The sequence below is a fragment of the Copidosoma floridanum genome, unplaced genomic scaffold (genome assembly GCF_036245765.1).
Source record: "Copidosoma floridanum isolate Cflo_tuat_1 unplaced genomic scaffold, Cflo_Japanese_pri ptg000002l, whole genome shotgun sequence".
Taxonomy (NCBI): domain Eukaryota; kingdom Metazoa; phylum Arthropoda; class Insecta; order Hymenoptera; family Encyrtidae; genus Copidosoma; species Copidosoma floridanum.
In genome coordinates, this window is record NW_028321879.1 from 298674 (window position 1) to 320514 (window position 21841).

At 44.4% G+C, this 21841-nt stretch overlaps 4 pseudogenes; all 4 read left to right on the plus strand.

Annotated features, from left to right (window-relative positions):
• The first annotated feature begins 1406 nt into the window (after positions 1-1406).
• Positions 1407-2742, plus strand: LOC149375932 (large subunit ribosomal RNA; annotated as a pseudogene).
• Positions 2743-4745: 2003 nt separating this feature from the next.
• LOC149375933 (small subunit ribosomal RNA) lies at positions 4746-7092 on the plus strand (annotated as a pseudogene).
• A 961-nt stretch (positions 7093-8053) lies between these two features.
• Positions 8054-8208, plus strand: LOC149375934 (5.8S ribosomal RNA; annotated as a pseudogene).
• A 640-nt stretch (positions 8209-8848) lies between these two features.
• Positions 8849-19738, plus strand: LOC149375935 (large subunit ribosomal RNA; annotated as a pseudogene).
• The last annotated feature ends 2103 nt before the right edge of the window (positions 19739-21841 follow it).

Here is a 21841-nt window from a genome sequence, read left to right on the forward strand (position 1 = left end):
TGGTGATAAAAAATCAAGTTTTTTTTTTTTTTTTTTTTCTAGTATTGTGTGATAATGTAATTTAATTCAAATAAGTAGACGAACTAGATGTAACGTGACTAGAGTATATAGATTATGGCCAGAGCAATGAAAACAGTCATCACAGAAGCTAATCCTATAAATACAGATGTTATAAATAGCAATATAGCTTGTACAGCAAAGTCAAGAATCAAAAACAAAGCAGATGTTCGAATGTAAATGTAGTTGCGTAAGTATTACGTAAGCGGTATATTAAATCTCAACATAGATATATAACGGCTAGAGCTCACTAAGGTGAGTGTAACGCTATATGATTGAAGAACTATCGGAATCAAAAGTAAAGTTCAAAAGTAAACACAGCTGTTGCTAAGCAATTAGCAGGTGTAATTTTGATGTTTTACAGCGTAAGCTTGTGAATTTAGGCGTGAGAAAGATTGAAAATAAAACGTCGCGAGTGGTGTTACTAACGCCTTGTACTAAGCAATGACGGCCAGGGTGGCTATATAAATTCGCACAAATGATGCCATAATAAAATAAACACTTACTGCCTGCATTAAAATCAGCTGCAATAAAAAATTCGATGCTGGGGTAGGTCACGGTTGGCAAGCGGTTATAGGGCACGACGCGTAAAAATAAGCTCGCCACTGCAAGTGTAATTCCACTGATCGATGCCCAAAAAAGTGTGACTGACAATGTCAAAATAAGTAGGCAACCTCCAACAGGACGGCATAAGATGATTTGCATCTGCAGCGGAGGAAAAAAAAATCCGTGCGCTGGCAGTTGCAAAATTAGAGCGAGCAACGTTTCTGAAAACAAAAACTGCCCAGAGGCAGAAAAGCGGCAGAAACAAAAACAAAAAAGTAATAAGAGCTAAAGCTAAGACGTCCGCTCTCACTTTTCGCTCGACAGCGACTGTGTTAGAGAAAAGAAGTATAACTGGAGTGTGAGATGTGTATCCGTTGTTAATGTTGTGTGGTGTAAAGTATGTTGAAGTTTATATAGTACTGTCCACTATACAACTGCAGAGCCCCATATCCTGTATCTAAGGGGTTTCTAAAGGATTTCAAGAAGTGTTATAGGTGTACGTAAAGAAGTTTTAAAGGCTGTTAGAAACTAAGAGGGTTATTAAAGAGATAAAGGACTATAAGAAAAAAAGAAATAGACTGACACGGCGTGAGCTGCTTGCAGCCGCGGATCCGCCTCCACGTGGTTCCTCGTGGGCAACGACTCGGGGTCACTCAGTTAAGTGTCATCGAGGTGACTGAGTGGTCGGTTCCCTAGGACAACAGGGAAAGCCTACTTCAATTAAGATTTATCATCAACATCTTTCTCTCATCGGGGGATTTTTTCAAGCTGGTACTAATCCTGCGTTGGTTTCGATAAGTTACATGATATATTGCGGGTATGGAAGGATGCTCCTAGGAACCGCTGCAGCAATGTCACCATGCGAGCGTAACAATCACGTCCCTATCTGCGATTTAGCGAAACCACTGCCAAAGAAACGGGCTTGGAAAAATTAGCGGGAAAAGAAGACCCTGTTAAGCTTGACTCTAGTCTGGCACTGTAAGGAGACATAAGAGGCGTAGCATGAGTGGGAGACGCGCAAGCGCCGAAATTTAAATATCACTTCTTTCATCGTTTCTTTACTTACTCGGTTAGGCGAAGCGCGTGCGCCGTGGACCTTGCGTCCCGGCTGTCACGGTGTTCTAGAGCCTAGCGTGTAAGAGTGACGTGAAGCTAGATGTCTTTTCGTTCGTTTCGTTTGTTCTCGCAAATAAACAGCGCGCGGGCAGGGAGCTTTAGTCGGATCGCCGTTTATACTCCCGCATAATCCAGATCGAGGACACTGCCAGGCGGGGAGTTTGCCTAGGGCGGTACATCTGTCAAGGTGTCCTAAGGGCAGCTCAGCAAGGACAGAAATCTCGCGAAGAGCAAAAGCGCCAAAGCTGGCTTGATCTCGATGTTCAGTACGCATAGAGACTGCGATAGCACGGCTTATCGATCCTTTTCAATTAAAGAGTTTTCAGTAAGAGGTGTCAATAAAGTTACAAGAGGGATAACTGGCTTGAGGTGGCCAAGCGTTTATAGCGACGTCACTTTTTAATTCTTAGATGTCGGCTCTTCCTATCACTGCGAAGCAGAATTTGCCAAGCATCAGATTGTTCACCCACCAACAGAGAACGTGAGCTGGGTTAAGGCCTTCGTGAGACAGGTTAGTCTTACCCTACTGATGACATTGACGTTGCAATAGTAATTTTGCTCAGTATGACAGGAACTGCAGGTTCAGGCATTTGGTTCACGCACTCGGTTAAGCGGCCGGTGGTGCGAAGCTACCATCCGTGGGATTATGCCTTACCGCCTCTAAGGCCGTATCCTTTCTAGTCAAAGGTGGAAACGATACATTTATAAGTCTTGTGAGTCGAAAGGCTTAAAACAATGTGACACTTAATATTACTAGGTGATCTGATTTTCTTTGGGAGGCCCAATTATCACACGGGCCCAAATTTCCATACGACGTTAAAAAAAATTGCCGCTGGCCTTGGGATCTCATTGAGTGAGTAGGAGGTTAACGTCAGACGGTCGACCATGGGATTCTTAAACCAAGTTCGATGTCGAGACTCGGAATCGTCTGTAGACGACTTAGGTACCTGGCGGGGTGCTGTACTCGGTAGAGCAGTTACCACGCTGTGATCTGTTGAGACTCAGCCCTTGGCTTGGGGATTCGTCTTGTCGGTTAGACGAGGCCCCATGAGAAATGAAAGAGAAGAGAAAGGAAAAACAAGAAATTAACAACAACGATAATAACGAAAAAGAATAAGATAGACAATGGACAACAAATAAAGAGAAAAAGGAAATAGAGAAGTGTAGTAAAAAAGAAAATGAGAGGAATTGGAATGACAGTAAAAAGCAACGCGCGTGTCGTGTAACAAGGGAAGAAAAAAAAGGGAAAGACAAACAAAAAATAACCGAATAAAGGCAAAAACAAAAATAAAATAGAATAAAGGATGCCGACGATGGAAGCAATGCGCGCTGTTGGACTTTGAAAAATTTCGGCGGTCTTTCAGGGCAGTTGGGTGGTATGCTCGTGTGTGATGGTGGCAGGTAGCGGCGATGGGAGCAACACGCGCAAGACAGTTGGTACTCAATTTAACGATTCGATAATTTATTTAATTCTTAACCTTTGGTCTGCCTAATACTCTTTAACTGCTGTGGAAAGGTATGCTCGGGAAGCAATGCGCCATGCCACTTGTTCTTGTGATGCATCATTTGCGATGATCGCTACTTGATTGTCTGGCCTAATTGCTTGATTGCTTGCTTGCTTGCTAGCTTGCTTGCTTGTAGGACGGTGTGTCGTGCTCAGTCTTTTGACTGCAATGCCCGTATCACGGACATGGGGGTGAAAACTATCGCTGTCACTTTAATACCGCAGGCACTCGTCACTACAGGTGTCTTGCTCGCCGTCTTATTAAATGAATGACGACTTTGTCCTGGAATCCTTTGGTATGCTTGATAAGCAAGCGCAATAAGCCCCCGCTACGTCGCACGTGTGCTTAGATGGTCAGGCGCAGAGGTAACCCTTGGATATGCTGGGACTAAGGCAAGAAAATCTGCAATGCGCGTGCTGGGATTACGGACTTACTGGTTTTTTTGGTGGTTCGAACCGTGACTGACTGTGATTCGATCGTTCCGTGAAAAAAGTTAGTTGCCGTAAGGGCATCGAGGGTAAAGCTTGATTCAAAAGCGCCCCTTCTTTTAAACTTTCGTTTAATTGTACAAGGTCTCTTTTCGAATGTTTCTCCTTGTCTGCGTACTTTGACGAGTTTCTGTCGATCGACTGGTGTGCTCTTCCTTTATAGCTGGTACGTATAAGGCACATACCAAATTTATTTGAAATAAAACGGTAATTTACATTGACTGGATAGTGTTGGGTCTGCTTCGAGGGCGTGTTGTTGCGCGAGCATTGCGGCACGGTTGCGTAGGGGGGGTGGGGGGGCATGAGAATTCGGGGTGGCTGCTCTAGAACGCAAAAGCTGAAATACGCATTCCGGACTCCATCAACGATTATTCTCGTACCGCTATTAAAGCCTCTTGTTGGAGGTCTGCTTTAAAAGCGTGCGCATCAACTTTTTAAGGGTACGTAGCGTGAGCGGCCATATCGCCAGATATTCGTTCACACGCAACTCTCACCAGAGACTAATGACACTTTCATGATAAATTCACGTGGCCCTGCTTCAAGTTTGATAACAACACTTCGAAGATCGCTGTTAAGACCTGGTATTGTTGATTTACCGGGCCGTTCGAATAACAAAAGTGCCACGGTCCATAGCGAGGCGTCGTCAACAACGAATAACAATCAGTCTTTGTCGCCTCTTCCGGAAGTTCTAAGGTCCTTGGCTTTAATCACCTTGGTAAGGCAATGCAGCGTTTCTGCCGTTGTTGACGCTCATTACTGATGGTCAACCGGAATTTGGAAGAAAAAAATTCACCCTTGTTTTTAACGACGAGAGCTAAAGATTTAAGCTTCAATTGTCAGATGCGTCGTGGACTCGTCGTCACATTCTAGATTGGATCCTTTCGGTATAAAATCATGTCTTTTTTCACGTTCCTCGGCGTATTTCGCAACCATGAAAGATAGCGCAATTCAACGACAAGCCGGTCAACGGGACGTCATTGTCCTTAGGCCAGTCCGAGTTGTGTGCTTTAAATTTAATTTTGACAAACGAAGCTCCCTAGTTGATCCAGCCAGAAGTCATATGCTTGTCTAAAAGATTAAGCCATGCATGTTCAAGTGCATGCCAAATTAAGGTGAAATCGCGAATGGCTCATTAAATCAGTTATGGTTCCTTAGATCGTACCCACATTAACTTGGATAACTGTGGTAATTCTAGAGCTAACACATGCAAACTAGAGTCCCGACCAGAGATGGAAGGGACGCTTGTATTAGATCAAAACCAATCAGTGGCGGAAACTTGTTCACGTGCGTTCTCTTGTCCTTCGTGAAAGTTTTTGGTGACTCTTAATAACTTTTGGCTGATCGCACGGTCCTCGTATTGGCGATGCATCTTTTAAATATCTGACTTATCAACTGTCGATGGTAAGTTCTGCATTTACCATAGTTGTCACGGGTTCCTTAGATCGTACTTACATTAACTTGGATAACTGTGGTAATTCTAGAGCTAACACATGCAAACGAGAGTCCTGACCAAAGATGGAAGGGATGCTTTTATTAGATCAAAACCAATTAGTGGCAGAAACTTGTTTACGCGCGTTCTATTGTCCTTCGTGAAAAATTGTAGTGACTATAAATAACTTTTGGCTGATCGCACGGTCCTCGTTCTGGCGATGCATCTTTCGAATGTCTGACTTATCAACTGTCGATGGTGAGTTCTGCCTTTATCATAGTTGTCACGGGTCATGAAGAATCAGGGTTTGATTCTGGAATGGGAGCCTAAGAAAAGGCAACCACATCTAAGGAAGGGAGCCAGCGCACAAATCACTTATTTTCGGCACGAGGAGGTAGTGACAAAAAATAACGATACGGAATTTATCCGAGGCCCCGTTATCGGAATAAGTACACTTTAAATCCTTTAACGAGAATCTATTGTAGGGCAAGTCTGGTACGAGCAGCCGTGGTAATTCCAGCTTATATAGCGTACATTAAAGTTGTTGTGGGTTAAAAGCTCGTAGTTGAATCTGAGTGCCACGCTGTTAATTTATTGCTCAAGATATTTAACTGACAAGATTGTGGGACTTCCTACCGGTGGGCTGAGCTCGAGTGTGCGTCTCGCACGGGTTGGCCTAGCGGATTGACAGCCATTGGCATCGGCCCGTTGCGTGCGTGCTCAAAATTGGCTTAGCTTGATTTTATCACCATTTTGTTTTTTGGGTGTGAAGAATGGCCAGTACATTTACTTTGATCAAAGTTGAGTACTTAAAGCAGGCTTGTTGACGCCTTAATACCAGTGCGTGGAATAAAGGAATAAAAACTTGGTTCTATTTTGTTGATTTTTGGATCTTCGAGGTAATAATTAATAGAGATAGATTAGGGCATTCATATTGCGTCGTTAAAGGTGAAATTTTTCGATCGTCGCAAGATGGACCGAAGCAAAAGCATTTGCCATAAATGTTTTTATTAATCAGAAACAAAAGTTAGATATTTCTAGGCGATTAGATACAGCCCTACTTCTATTAATAAACGAATCTAGCTAGCAATTTGTTGATGTTTATTTTATGACTTGACGGGCAGCTTCCGGGAAACCAAAGCTTTTGGGTTCCGGGGGAAGTATGGTAACAAAGCTGAAACTTAAAGGAATTGACGGAAGGGCACCACTAAGAGTGGAGCCTGCGGCTTTATTTGACTTAACATGCGAAACCTTACCAGGCCCAGACACCAGAAGGATTAACTGATTGATAGCTCTTTCTTGATTCAGTGGGTGGTGGTGCATGGCCGTTCTTAGTTGGTCGAGCAATTTGTCTGGTTGATTCCAATAACGAACGAGACTCTAGCCTGCTTAATAGGCGTTACTTCTAGTATCTTGTAGGCGAAGGCTCCATTGCATGCTTTGTGCGATGTTTGACGCTATCCAATCCGTCAGTGTCGTGCTGGGCTGGCAATAGTTTTTTGTTTTCACTACCGACGTACACAAAAATTTTCTTAGAGGGGCAGATGGTGTCTAGCCGCACGAGATTGAGCAATAACAGGTCTGTGATGCCCTTAGATGTTCTGTACCACGCGCACTACACTGAAAAAATTAGCGTGTCCTCCTAGGCCGAAAGGCCTGGGTGACACGCTCAACCTTCTCCGTGCTAGGGATTGGGGCTTGCAATTATTTCCTATAAATGAGAAATTCCCAGTAAGCGCGAGTCATAAGCTCACGTTGATTACGTCCCTGCTCTTTGTACACACCGCCCGTCACTACTACCGATTATATGATTTAGTAAGGTCTTCGGACTGGTGCAGCAACGCACTCGTTGCATTGCTGATTGCGCTGAGAAGATGACCAATCTTGATTATTTAGAGGAAGTGAAAGTCGTAACAAGGTTTCCGTAGGTGAACCTGTGGAAGAATTATTAACGTTTGCATGTAGGACGTCGCAACGTTTGATATTAAAAAAAGAAATATGAAGCAAAAGAAAAAAAAAAATAAAATGATGAAATTTTGTTTGAAAGCTGCTCTAATAAAAAATAAATAATTCTTGCAATTACGCGCCTTGCGCCAAGTTTTCTTTTTTTTCCTCTTTTGTCAAGAAGCTGTAAAAAATTACGGTCACGAATTGGTGGTCATAGGTTTTGATGCGTGCGCCAATGCCTAGCGTCGTTGTTCTAGAATCGATCAGTCTTACGATCGGGCTGGCCACGCTCGCCTTTTCGCACCCTTCAAAAAATTTTAGGGTGCGCGTGCACAACGGGTCATTTTTTTTTTTTTGTTTATTAACCAGTGTCTTGCCGTGGCAACCTTGAGGCTCTGGTCACGAGTTTTATCACGAAGTTTGAATTTCGACTGAAATTGTTTTTCTCGAGTCATCGGTTATTTTCTTAAAAGCCTCGATTTAACTGGGGGAACGTCGTTATATGATGGTCATAAAATCGCTTCAATTTAATGATATGTTTGAGCATACAGAGAAAACAGCGTGTACGTATGCGTTATTATCAGACATTTTGAAATGATTTAACGCTTGATGAGCCGAGACTCTGCGTATAAATGTCGCAAAATATTAGGAACTGTATAAGTGTAGCTATTTTTGCCCCTTTCACCTTGTTCTCAAGATAAAAAAATATAAGAGACTGCCCCCGTTATTATAAAGTTTCGTCATATTTCGTGGTGTGCCTTAATGCCTGCTGCTCGTGTTGCATTTATGGGATTCAGCGGGGTGGCCCAACGGAGAACCGATGGGCAAGTTTTATTCGAAAAAGCTTGAATCTCCGTTGCCTTTTTTATCGGTCTTTCGAATGTAAAATATTTTAATTGACCGAGAAAATATCACACATGAAGTGTATGTAAAAAAAATAAAAAAAATAATGAAAATAAATTGATTACCCTGAACAGTAAAAAACTTGGCTTGTGGGTCGATGAAGAACGCAGCAAATTGTGCGTCAACTTGTAAACTGCAGGACACATGAACATTGACACTTTAAACGAACATTGTGGTCCTTGGATATATTTTCTAGAACAAGTCTGGCTGAGGGTCGTTCGATAAGAAAACGAAGAGACTGCTGGTCACGAAGAGAATCCCGATGTGTCGTTATTTACGACCCGTCGGATAGTTTTTCGTAAGTGTTGGAGCGAAATAATTAAGCGTTTGTATGAAAATGAATGCGTTGCTTAAAATGAAAAGGATTATTAAGAAAAAAAAAGATGAAAGATTAGATTGTCAAAAACGAGAAATTAAAATTTGACTGGTGGGAGTGGCAACGATAATGCCGTTCAAATCATTTGTCATTCTTTTTAATTTTTTTTCTAACTCTTCTTTGGGTCATTGTTTGATCGAGTCTTAAAGATCTTATTAAATAATTGTTTATCTAAACACTGTTAAAGTAAGAGCGGACTAGACGAGCTGTACGATTGTCGAAAACATTTCTGCGTCGCGGTTCTTAAAGAAAAACAAAAAAATTAAGCGTTTAGTAGTAAAGATAGAAAAGAAAGGAAAAAAAAGACACAAAAAAAGAAAACACTATTTTGTCGATATGCAATTTTTTTATTATATTTCTCTTTTTTTGTATTTTTTTATAACGTTGTACGTGTGTGAAAAAATTTTTTTTCTCTCAATTCATTTTAGAAAGCACATTGTTGAGACAAAATTCTTATCGTTCAAAGAAAAATTGATCAAGACGACCTCAGAGCAGGCGAAAATACTCGCTGAATTTAAGCATATTGTTGAGCGGAGGAAAAGAAACAAACAAAAATTTCCCAAGTAGCGGAGAGCGAACAGGAAAGAGCCCAGCACTGAATCTCACGGCTCCGCCGTTGGAAAATGTGTTGTTCGGGAGGGTTCAATTATCCCGTGACGTCGCTTTGCGTCCAAGTCCATCTTAAACAAGGCCACTTAGCCGCAGAGGGTGCCAGGCCCGTAGCGACCGAAGCGCGCCGTGGGAGAACCTCTCCTTAGAGTCGGGTTGCTTGAGAGTGCAGCTCTCAGCGGGTGGTAAGCTCTATCTAAGGCTTTATATGACCACGAGACTGATAGCGAACAAGTAACGTGAGGGAAAGTTGAAAAGAACTTTGAAGGGAGAGTTTAAAAGTACGTGAAACCGTTCAGGGGTAAACCTAAGAAATTCAAAAGTTCGAATGTAGAGATTCACCGTTAGTTGCTGATGGCTTGCGTGTGATTGCGATGCTCAAATGTACGGTGCTCTTAGGTATCTAGCGCGTTCGGGGCACGCTGTCGCTGCGTTACGTTCGACGACGCCAGCGTTCACATCTCTTCTAGTAGGATGTTGCGACCCGTAGGGTGTCAATCAATGGCCCGTACGGTAGACTGTTGTGCTAAACCGTCACGGCAGACCATCGGTGTCCTCTACCTGATCAACTGCCCGGCGGTATTGAAAACTTTTAATTAAGATTGCTCTTTTAAACGCCAATGTTCTCGAACTGGCTCGAAAAAGCCTAGCGCTTTTCAACTGAGATTACCGGTCAGCGACGCTTTTGCTTTGGATACTTTCAGGACCCGTCTTGAAACACGGACCAAGAAGTCTCACATACACGCAAGGCATTAGGTTTTATATTATTTTATACACAAGTAACTGAGCCTAAGGGCACAATGAAAGTGACAGCTTGCGAGCTTCGTGCTCCGCGACCTAGGGAGGATGATTTACGTCACATATGCGGATCCACACGTCGGGGGCGACTCGTACTTATTGCAAGCTGAGGCCTACCAAGAGCGTACACGTTGGGACACGGAAGATGGTGAAGTATGCCTGGTCAGGACGAAGTCAGGGGAAATCCTGATAGAAGTCCGTTGCGATTCTTAGGTGCAAATTGATCGTCAGAACTGGGTATAGGGGCGAAAGACTTATCAAATTATTTAGTAGCTTGTTACCTTCGAAGTTTTTCTCGGGATAGCTGGCACTCGTAATTTCGAGTTTCATCTGGTAAAGCAAATAATTAGAGGTTTTGCAGCCGAAACGACTTCAATTCATTCTCAAACTTTTAATGGGTTAGATCTCTGGCTTGCTTAAATATTTAAGCGATGAGATTTATATACAAAAAAAAGAATCAGAGTGCCAAGTGGGCCACTTTTGGTATGCAGAACTGCTGCGCTGTGGGATGAACTAAACGCTGAGTTAAGGCGCCAAAGTCGATGCTTATGGGATACGTTGGAAGGCGTTGGTGGCTTATAAAAGCAGGACGGTGGCCATGGAAGTCGGAATCCGCTAAGGAGTGTGAATCAACTCACCTGCCGAAGCAACTAGCCTTAAAATGGATGGCGCTGAAGCGTCGCGCCTATACTCGGCCGTCAGCTGCAAGTGGGGCAATGTAAAAGCAATTTTTCAATGTCATGAAGCTCTGACGAGTAGGAGGGTCGTGGCGGTGTGCGCAGAAGAGTCTGGGAGTGAGCCTGCCTGGAGCGGCCGTCAGTGCAGATCCTGGTGGTAGTAGCAAATAGTCCAGCGACGCCCTGGAGGACTGACGTGGAGAAGGGTTTCGTGTAAACAGCCGTTGCACACGACACAGTTGATTCTAAGCCTTAGAAGAAGTCCTATGTCGATGATGGTGTTTAAATTTATTATTTTTAATAATTGAAAGCACACCACCATCCGGTAAAAGGGAATTCGGTTCCTGTTCTCGAACTTGGCAGCGGAACCGCCTAAAATTTGGGCTTTTGCAAGAGTGTTCGTCGGGGTAACCTAAATTAACCTGGAGACACTGACGGGAGATCCAGAAATAGCTTATTTTTCTGCATAAGCATTCGAGTTCCCTGGAAACCTCCAGCAAGGAGATAGGGTTTGGAACGCGAAGAGCACCGCAGTTGTGGCGGCATCCGGATCTTTCCCTCGGACCTTGAAAATCTAGAAGAGGGCAACGTCAAGCTGTCACGCCGGTTCGTACCCATATCCGCAGCAGGTCTCTAAGGTAAAGAGCCTCTAGTCGATGAAATAATGTAGGTAAGGGAAGTCGTCAAATTGGATCCGTAACTCCGAAATAAGGATTGGCTCTGAGGAGTGGGGATGTCGGGCTAGGTCAGGAAGTGTGTGCGGCTGGCGTGCCGGGCCTGGGCGAGGTTTAATTTTGCGGTGGTATGTGCGCGTGCATCGCGTTCGCGGTGTGTTCATCGTAAATTCGTCGTGGAGGGTTGCCAATCTCGGTACCGTGCCTTGGCTTCCCACGGATTTTCCTCGCCGCGAGGCTCACGTGATGATTTCGCTTGCGTTTGTTCTCTTTAGCCGCCATTTAACGCCCAGCACAGAACTGGCATGGACCAGGGGAATCCGACTGTCTAATTAAAACAAATCATTGCGATGGCCCTCGCGGGTGATGACGCAATGTGATTTCTGCTCAATGCTCTGAATGTCATTGTGAAGAAATTTAAGCAAGCGGGGGTAAACGGCTGGAGTAACTATGAATCTCTTAAGACGCTTAAGTTCCTACGTCCACGTCGTGAGTGCCGGGCAACGGTTTCCAGTTTATCTGGTAGCCGGCGATCGGGAACACCGCTAGCTTGGGTTACCAGCCCAAGTTGGTGTATCAGTCGGTGCAAGCAGTTATAACAGGCTTTGTATGAACCTAGCTCATCGGTCCACTGACTGAACCATGTTAACGAGTAGTAATGCTGATTCAACTGGTGAGATATCTGATGAGGAGGAATTTGCTTGTCGATTCTAGGACTGTGAAAGAAGTTTCAAGACCTCTAGAGGTCGTGGACTTTATGAGAGATGGGCGCGTAAGGATTAGTGTTATGAAAGGAACCTCAATGAAGTGAGAGGCAATATTAGGAAAGAAAGATGGACGGATGAAGAGAAAAAAACGTTTGCTAGGAAAGAGGCTGAGCTTATAGGCTCCGGTGAGGCGACGAGGATAAACATCAATCAGAAGTTGCAACTGTTTTTCCAGAACAGAACTCTCGAGTCTGTCAAGGGGCAAAGAAGGCGTGCAGATTATAAGCAGTATGTTTTTGATTATGAAAGACTCCAAGTCAATGAAGAGGATAAGGACTCATCAAGCACTGATGAGTTTGTAACTCAAGTGGAGCCGGATAATACTGAAACGGTAGATGCGGAAGATATTGAGGAGAAAATGTTCCTGGAGTACTTTTTTCATGCCCAGCCCATAGAATCGGAAGAACGCTCTGTGGAAAAAATTAATTATATATGCTGAATGATATCTGGACATACGAAGAAAGAGATCTGCTTGGAGGTGGGAGTGAAGCTGAAGGAGATTTTCACCAGGAAACATCGAGTTGCGATCCTGGCAGGGACACCCAGAAGGACGAGCGAGTGCCTACGAATAGGCGTGCAAGGAGGAGAGCTGCTTATGCTAGAGTACAAGACTTGTGGTAAAAGATCCCTAGTATGTGTGTGAAGAGAGTACTGGATGATCAGCTCGACTAAGTCGCAGCAATTTCTCAAGAGGTGATGGAGCCTTTTTGGAGACGTGTTATGACGACCGAGAAGGTTAAGTCTCCAAAATTAAAGGACAAAAAGGCTGAGGTCCATTAATTATGGAAACCAATTACTTCTTGTGAGGTTAAGAGTTTTTTTTCTTTTGCAAGAACGGCAGTGGGTCCTGATGGAATAAGGGTCAAAATGGTAAAAGAGATGTCCCGGGAGTGGCTGACGAGATTGTTTAATATATTTATGTGGTGCGAACAGATTCCTTGTGATTTCTGCCTGTCTAGAACAGTGCTGATTTCGAAAACGAAGAATGTGGAAGAGACGGGTGAGTTCAGACCCATAACGGTTTTGTCGGTGTTTTAGAGGATGTTCCATAGAATCCTGGCAAAAAGGTTGGGTACACCTTCCGCATAATTGCCCAAATGGATTCTTTCATGCTAATGTGTCAGATGGGGAACTCGAAATCCCACCAATCAGATGGAAAGCACCACTTGAAAAAGCAAATAGATTTGAGGATCTGACAAAATCCCAATATATCCAGGGAAGAGGTGCTAATGATGGTAATGACTACCTTGACTGCAAGATTGCATAGAACAAGCTAAGATTGAAGGACACTGATGGCACTGTAGTGAGGTTTATGGAAACCAATAGGCAGATTGATGAGAGATGGGCCAGGATCCTATATCAGTCGTATGATGAAAAGCCACTCGAAAAATCCTCTAAAGTTCTTGGACAGCACGAATGGATTAAAAATAGTACGAGATTTTTGTCTGGTCGCGACTTTGTGATGTTAAAAAAAACAAGGATAAATGCCTTGCCTAGTCGATCGAAAACTAGAAGGGGAAGAGGGCGGGATCGGTTTTGTTGAGCGGGATGTCAAAACATTGAGACGCTCAATCACATCAAGCAACAGTGCTTTAGAACATATGGAATAAGGTTTAAGAGGCACGATGCAGTGGTAAAATATGTCTGGGCTAGATTAATGCGATGCGAATATGAGGTAAAAGAAGAACCGAACTATTCAACATCTGAGGTCTTCGTAAACCGGACCTAGTTGCCACCCTTGGAAGAACTACGTTAGTTTTACATGCGCAAGTAATGTCAGGGCAAGTTAACCTTGATGCAGAAAATAAAGAGAAGGTGGCATACTACAAGAATAACAACGAGTTAATGGACAAGATCAAGAATGAGGAAAAATGTAAGGATATCAGTGTCCTAGGGGTGACCTTAAGTTGGGAAGGCATCTGAAGTGAGCAAGCTGCAGACTCCCTGATTTGCCTAGGTATACTGAAAAAAATGGATCTGTTAATAACATCAACAAGGGTCCTAGTTGGAGCAGTTGCAAGTTGAAACGTGTTTAATCAAGTCACATCGGTTCAGCGGTACACCGGAAGCAAAAAAAGACAGGGCATCGGGTAGATCATCAGAAGGGTGAGACTCAGTACGGATCTCTTGTAAAATATATAAACATAAAGTAGCGAGATAATGTTAATACGTATTGTAGAAAAAAATTTTAATTTAAAAAAAAAAAAAAAAAATAGCCAAATGCCTCGTCATCTAATTTGTGACGTGCATAAATGGATTAACGAGATTTCTTCTGTCCCTATCTGCAGCCCCCGCGGTTCAAATAATGAGAGTTAACTTGTTAAATGCCTGATCGCAGCTCACGACCTAAGCGTCCATAACTCGAAAACCGGGCAACCAACTTTTGAGACTACGAAAGAAAAATCGTACATCGATATCACCCTGACGAGTTTAAATATAAGTGGCCAAATACATGAATGGCAAGTGGAAAGGTCATAGGTTAGCAATATTGGCCGCAATGCTGTAACGTATAGCATTGGGACTCTGAGCCAAGCTCGGAGCGACTCCCAACCTAGTACCAGCAGGTTTAACTTAAAACGAGCCGATTCGGAAAAGTTTAAGGAAAAGCTCAAGGCACAGTCAAATGCAAGGCTTGGAAGTCTCAGTTTGAGTGCGGTTAGTAATGTAGAGATCTTTGCGAGCCCCTTAACGGAGGTCATCACTTACTTTTGCAAGAGTGCGATGCCAAGGAGTCAGTTGGAAGCTCGTCGAAATCCATGGTGAAATAGCAGTTTGACTAGTTTGAAAGCAAAACTGAAGAAAGCATACAGACTGCTCAAGACAGTGCGCAGCTAGGGTGCTCTGTGCAAATACAGGGTCAGTTTGGAAGCGTACAAGGCAGCGATCCGCGAGGCTCGCACTACAAGCTGGAGGGACTTTGTCACTGACACTGATAACCTGGACGTATTCAGATACGTATACAAACAGGTGGCCAACAAAGTGAGACTCTGAACCGCTTTTAGCGCCTTGAAGACCCCATGCGGTGCCACGCTTAGCATGTCTGAGACAGCAAAAGTACTGCTTGACACACACATTCCGTATAACGACGAATGGGAGAAGACTTGGGCGAGGTCCCAAACACTAAAGACTTGCCCGCCTTCTCTCTCAAAAACGTTAAGAGCGCGGCCAGAAGGATGAGGATCAAAAACGCCCCGGAACTGGATCATGTCGAGGTGGTCGTTGTAAAACGAGCACTTTCGGCGATCCCGCTTATTTTTGAAAGATTATAAAGCGCGTGCCTAGAGCACGGAGTTTTTCTGGATATGTGGAAGCGTGGTACGCTGAGACTTTTTCTCAAAAGTCTTGACAAGGATCTCGTGGACCCGCGATCATACAGGCCAATCTGCGTTCTTCCTGTCTTGGGCAAACTCCTAAAAAATCTAATAGTTGAAAGAATTAACAAGCTTGTTCTGGGCTCCAGTGGCATATCATATCACCAAAATGGCTTTCTACCGAAGTGTTTCACTGAAGATGCCATCCCTGAACTTAGAAAGATTGTAAATGACTCTGAGAGTCAATACACGTTTGGGATTCTCTTCAATATAAAAGGAGCATTCGACAATGTGCAGCACGAAGCGATCCTCTCAGCGGTAAAGAAAAGGGGCTGCCCTAGAAATAAATACAGGCTTATGATGAGCTACTTTAAAAACAGGAAAGTTGAAATTAAATGGTCTGATCAACGCATTTCTAAGACAGTATCGAAGGGATGCCTACAGGCGTCAGTCTTTGGACCAATTTGCTAAAATCTTTCCTTCGATTCGCTGCTTCGGAAGCTTGAAAGCACGGCTGACGTAAAACTCATCGCTTATGCAGATGACCTCCTCACTATCATGAAAGGCAACTCACGGGCTAAAATTGAAAGCAAGAGCCATAAAGTTGTTGACTGGGTGCTGGATACGAACCAAAGCGATAAGCTCCAGATATCCAAAAGCAAAACTGAAGGCATATACCTGCAAGCTAATGCCGTTGCTCGAAAGCCAGTTGGACGCCGCGGTGCTGACAGACTGGACAGAGCAAGCAAAATTCGAAAGCAGAAATCAAACCCGTCCCTGAGGAACCCAGTCATTAAAATATGTAACAAAAGTCTCAAGGTCTGTAAAATAGTGAAGTACTTGGGTATTTACATAGCCAAAGGCATGAGCTTTAACTTACACTGCAAATGCCTCAGGAACAAAGTCACCCCACTGTTCTATTAAATGAGAAACCTTGTTCGAAAGTCATGGGGGCTGAAAAATGCCACCACGTTGAAAATCCATCGAGCTGTTTCCGCCCCTACGGTAGCCTACGCGGCTGTTGCGTGGGCGGATAAATGTCCGTTACATGACCTTAGGGTGCTGTCGAGTGTACAACATAGTTTCATGGTGGCGGCTACCCACGCATACCGAACCACGTCAACGGAGGCTCTATGTGTTTTAGCTGGCCCACTCTCCGTTAAAATTCTGCTAGAAAGCAAAATCGCTCTGTACAACCTTCGAAAGGGCAAAAGCGTTTTCTTTAGTTCGCTTAATGTGACCGGTTGGACCAGAGCGCGGAAGATCGCAATGAGAGAAGAAGCACTTAATATGTGGCAACGTAGGTGGAAGTCTGCTACTAGAGGTCAGGCTACGAAAGCTTTTTTCAGCGACGTTAGACAGAGGCTGAAAGCACGGTGGTTCGTTCCCGATTGTCAAAGTGTGCTGGTGCTAACAGGACATAGAAGCTTTAAAGCAAAGTTGAATGAGCTTGGGCTTGCGAATAGTGACACCTATACATGCGGCAGAAGGGACACATCTGAACAATGACTGTTCAACTGTCGTCTGAAAGAAATCCCTCGAAAGTTCTTTATGCAAAAACTAAGCTTAATTATCTAGCCAAACAAAGCCAAATTCTTCGCCTCTTTGCCAGAGGTGTTCGCGGCTTTTATAAAACTCTGTGCTGGCCTGCTTAAAGAGAAAATGGTATAAACTCTATGAGTTAAAATTTAAAAGTTGGAAAGTTAAAAGTTAAAAGCCACAAACTGAAAGCTAACGCTTTAAGCTTGTGAAAGCACTACGGGTATATGCCACCCCAAAAGTTTCGCCTCTCGGCAGGAGTTCTCTTCCGGGCGTCTAATCGTGATAGATTCAGTGGCTGCCTAACTGCCCACTCGTGGGCCAGCGTGGCATGCCGCTGGGCCCGTGAATGCCCGGGAGATGCTCTAGCAAGAATTAAGAGCTGGGTAAATAAAGACTGCGTTTGGCAGCCTCAAAGAGTTGCGCCTTTGCTCGTAAAATGGCAAAAGTCTTCTTCTTGTGTAGTCTCCAGGTGGGAGCTAGCAGATGCGCCTTTTCGAGGTTTTCCGTGTGCGCTCTCGAATAAAGCCCGTGGGGCTAGGTCCACCTCTCGTACATTGGGGGGGCAGATTGGGCCTCATAGCGGCGGATGAGAGCGGCTAAAGCATCTGTCCCGGTATATAAAGACACCTGCTACGGGGGGGATGCATTTTGCATGTCTCACGTAGCAGAAGAAAGTGGCACGCCAATGGGCACTGAATTTTTGCAAGTCACGTTCCTGTGGCCAATGTTTTGCTTTGTCGCGGGTTATTAATTTAAAGGCCTCCGTAAGAAGGGTGTGAAAGCCTATACGGATAACAACACGTGCCACTTATAGTGTGCCCTTCCTCAATTCGTCCCTATCTGCGATTTAGCGATACCACTGAGAAGCATGTTCTGTGTTGTAGCTTTGGTAAGTGCCTAACCTGATGTCTCCACGTGACGCTGAATGGTAACGCCACGAGTCCCAACAGTAAAGGGGCTCGCAATGGCGGCGAAATCAGAATTAGCTTTACCAAGTCAAGATGAAGTTGAAAGAATTGATTGACTAAAGGTAAACTGGAGTGGTTATCTCTGGACAATCTGGCTTGGATGCAAGCGTCCTTGTTCTAGAATCCTCAGGGGGCAGTCATTAAAAAATGACGGCACGGGTGTGGCAAGCCTGAGTGACCCTGAGCCAGAGAAAATGAGTGCCGTTTTCTCTTAACGACGGTAATTAAATCTCATGCTTCAACGACTTCAGCTGAGGCGCGAGCAGGAGAATAATGCGTTAAAGGAGACCCGGATTTAGTACTTGACCACCTGTTTGAGAAACTCAGGCTCTTTATCCTTTTAGAAAAACGAAGCGCATGAAGAACACTGTAATTGGGGGCAGTGGGTTGTTCTGGTGAAGCACCCGATAGTTCGTGCAACTCTTGCTTACATGAGAGCAGATGAACAAGAATCTGTTAGTGATTATAAGTAGGAGCAAGAGGCAAATAAGCGTGAAAAAGCGCAAGGCTTAACTGACTGATCCTCGCATGAACCCCAACGAGAGTAGCAGGGCCCTTTGCAAGATAAGAAAGAAAATGACCCTTCTGAGGGCAATTAAGGACAAAGGTCCAATTGCGATCGGAGCTGAGCTTGTCTCAGCTTAAGACCTGAAGCGCAGAAGCGTCAGGCAAAGGTATGTGTCACCATAAGTACACCACGGCTAGTCGAGTTGTTGCGTTAAAAAATCGTGAACTGAAAAACGGACGAAATGAAAAGCGTTTCTTATCTTAGATTGGGTGACCTGACAACGAGTCCGAAGTAAGGGATCAAACACGAGGCAAAACTTGACTGGCAGGCTGAGTGCCAAAATTTTGAAAACTCGAAGGGATGTGTAACTTACTCATTTTCGAAAGACGTCAAAACGAGGGTCAACTCCAAATGGCTGAGCCGAGCCACGCCTGTATACCGGTACTAACAGGTCATGGTAACTTCGGCCCCGGCTGTCACGGTATTCTAGAGCCAAGCGTGTGAGAGTGGCGTGAAGCTAGATGTCTTTTCGTTCGTTTCGTTTGTTCTCGCAAGGAAACAGCGCGCGGGCGGAAAGCTCTAGTCGAATCGCCGTTTATGCTCCCGTGTGATCCGATTCGAGAACACTGACAGGCGGAGAGTTTGACTGTGGCGGTACGTCTGTCAAAAAAAAATGCAAGTGTCCTAAGGCCAGCTCAGCGAGGACAGAAACCTAACGTAGAGCAAAAGGGCAAATACTGGCTTGATCTCGATGTTCAGTACGCATAGAGACTGCAAAAGCACGGCCTATCGGTCCTTTTCACTTGAAGAGTTTTCAGAAAGAGGTGTCAGAAAAGTTACCACAGGTAAAACTGGCTTGTGGCGGCCAAGTGTTCATAGCGACGTCGCTTTTTGATCCTTTGATGTTGGCTTTTCCTATCATTGCGAAGCAGAATTCGCCAAGCGTTGGATTGTTCAACCGCCAACAGAAAATGTGAGCTGGGTTTAGACAATCGTAAGTCAGGTTAGTTTAACTCTACTTATGACTTTGTCGTTGCGATAGTAATCATGCTTATTACGAGAGGAACCGCAGGTTCGGACATTTGGTTCACGCACTTGGACAAGCGGCCGGTGGTGCGAAGCTAGCATCTGTGGGATTATGCCTGAACGCCTCTTAGGTTGTATCTTTTCTAGTCAAAGGTGGCAACGATATATTTAGGAGTCTCGTAAATCGAAAGACTCAAAACAATGTGACACTTATTATTACTAGGTGATCTGGTTTTCTTTGGGAGGCCAGATTATCGCACTGGCCGAAACTGCCGTACGACGTTCATAAAATTTGCCGCCAGCCTCGGGATCTCACCAAACGAGTCAGGGGTTAACGTCTGACGGTCGACCATGGGTTTTTTAAATCAAGTTTGATGTCGAGACTCGGAATCGTCTGTAGATGACTCAGGTACCTGGCGGGGTGTTGTACTCGGTAAAGCAGTTACCAGGCTGCGACCTGTTGAGACTCAGCCCTTGGCTTGGGGATTTGTCTTGTCGGTTAAACAAGACCCCATGGGAAAAGAAAGAGAAGAAAAAGAAAAATAAAACCAACGACAATAAAGACAACGAAAAAGAATAAGAGAAACGATGGACAACGAATAAAGAGAAAAAGAAGAAAGAAAAGTGTAGGGAAAATGAAAATGAGAGGAATTGGAACGACAGTAAAAAGCAATGCGCGTGCTGTGTAAAAAAGGTGAAAAAAGAGGGAAAGAAAAAGAAAATAATCCAAGAAAAGGAAAAACAAGAATAAAATGAAATTAAGGATGCCAAAGATAGAAGCAATGCGCGCTGTTGGACTTTGAAAAATGTCGGCGGTCTTTTGGGGCAGGTGGGTGGTATGCTCGTGTGCGATGGTGGTGGATAGCGGTGGCGGAAGCAACACGCGCGAGACAGTTAGTACTCAATTTATCGATACGAAAATTTATTTTATCTTTAACCTATGGTCTGCCTAATTTTTTTTAACTGCCATGAGAGGGTATGCTTGAGAAGCAATGTATTGCTTAGACTTGTGATGCATCATTTGCGATGATCGCTACTTGATTGTCTGGCTTGTTTACTTGCTTGCTTGCTGGCTTGCTTAGGGGGCTGTGTGTCGTGCTTAGTCTTTTGACTGCAATGCCTGTATTACGGACATGGGGGCAAAAACTATCGCTGTCACTCAAATACCGCAGGCACTCGTCACTTTGAACGTCTTGCTCGCCGTCTTATTTAACGAACGACGACTTTGTCCCAGAATTCTTTGGTATGATTGATAAGCAAGCTCGATTGAACCTTGCTACGTCGCACGTGTGCTTCGATGGTCAGGCGCGCAGGAATCCCTTAGATATGCCGGGACTAACTCAGGAAAACTTGCAATGTGCGCGCCGGGATTACGAACTGACTAGTTTTTTGGCTGGTTCAAACCGTGACTAATTGTGACTTGATTGTTCCGTGAAAAAAAAAAGTTGCCGTGAGAGCATCAAGGGTTATGCTTGATTTACTAACGCCCCTTCCATCGAATTTATGTATCGTATGAGGTCTCTCTTCGACTGCTTCCTTCGATCTGCGTGTTTTTACGAGTATCTGTTGAACGACTGGTATGCTCCTTATTTATAGCTGGTACGTATAAGGCGCATACAAAATTTCTTTAAAATAAAACGGTCATTTACATTGATCGGACCGTGTTGGGCCTGCTTTGAGGGCGTGTTGTTACGCGAGCATCGTAGCACCGTTGTGGGGGGGGGGGACCCATGAGAATTTGGAGTCACTGCCTCGGAACGCAAAAGCCGAAATGCGCATTCCCGACTTCATCAACGATTATTCCCGTACCGCTATTCGGGCCTCATTAGATTGTTGGAGGTCTGCTTGGCAAACTCGCGCATCGACCTCTTGAGGTTATGTATGTTTTAAGGGCAATGCCTTTGTCAAAAGAGCAATCCGCGTGGCGGTGACTGACAAACGAGTGACTATTGGCGCTTAGCCGTAACGCGAAAGCAATACGCGTTGTTTCGTAAGCAATGAGCGTCGCGAACTTGTAAAATTTTACGCTTCGTCGATCTGGAAGCAATGCGCGTCATTGTTATTGGGAACCTTCGCCTCGCTTGATTGCATGTTTTATGGAACTTTTCTTTACTGCGTCCGAGGACGCCTCGGCACTAGTGAGATGGTTCGCTTGTCAAGCCGAGCTTAAATTAACAGCATTTCTGCAGGTCAGCGTCTTCAATTGAATGGCCCTTAATGCGGATCGCGACTCTGGCTTTGCATGCACCGTCGTCGTGGCTCGTAGCTTGTCGATGGTATGTTAACTGATTATTGACTCACTCGATACCATGCGAGAATACAACTTGTATTTTCTGTACGTGTACTAATGCAGTAAGCCCTGGCCTAGCATGAGTGACCATATCGTCTGGTATTTGTTAACACGCAACTTTTACACGAGACTGTTAACACTAGAATGCTAAATTCACGTGTTTCTGTTACGAGTTTTATTACGAAACCTGTAAGCTTGCCAAGCCAAATCAGTGTTGTTTATTTACTGGGTCGTTTGAATGAAAAAAGTGCCGCGGTCCGTAGCGAGGCGTCATCAACAACGAATAACGAACGGTCTTTGTCAT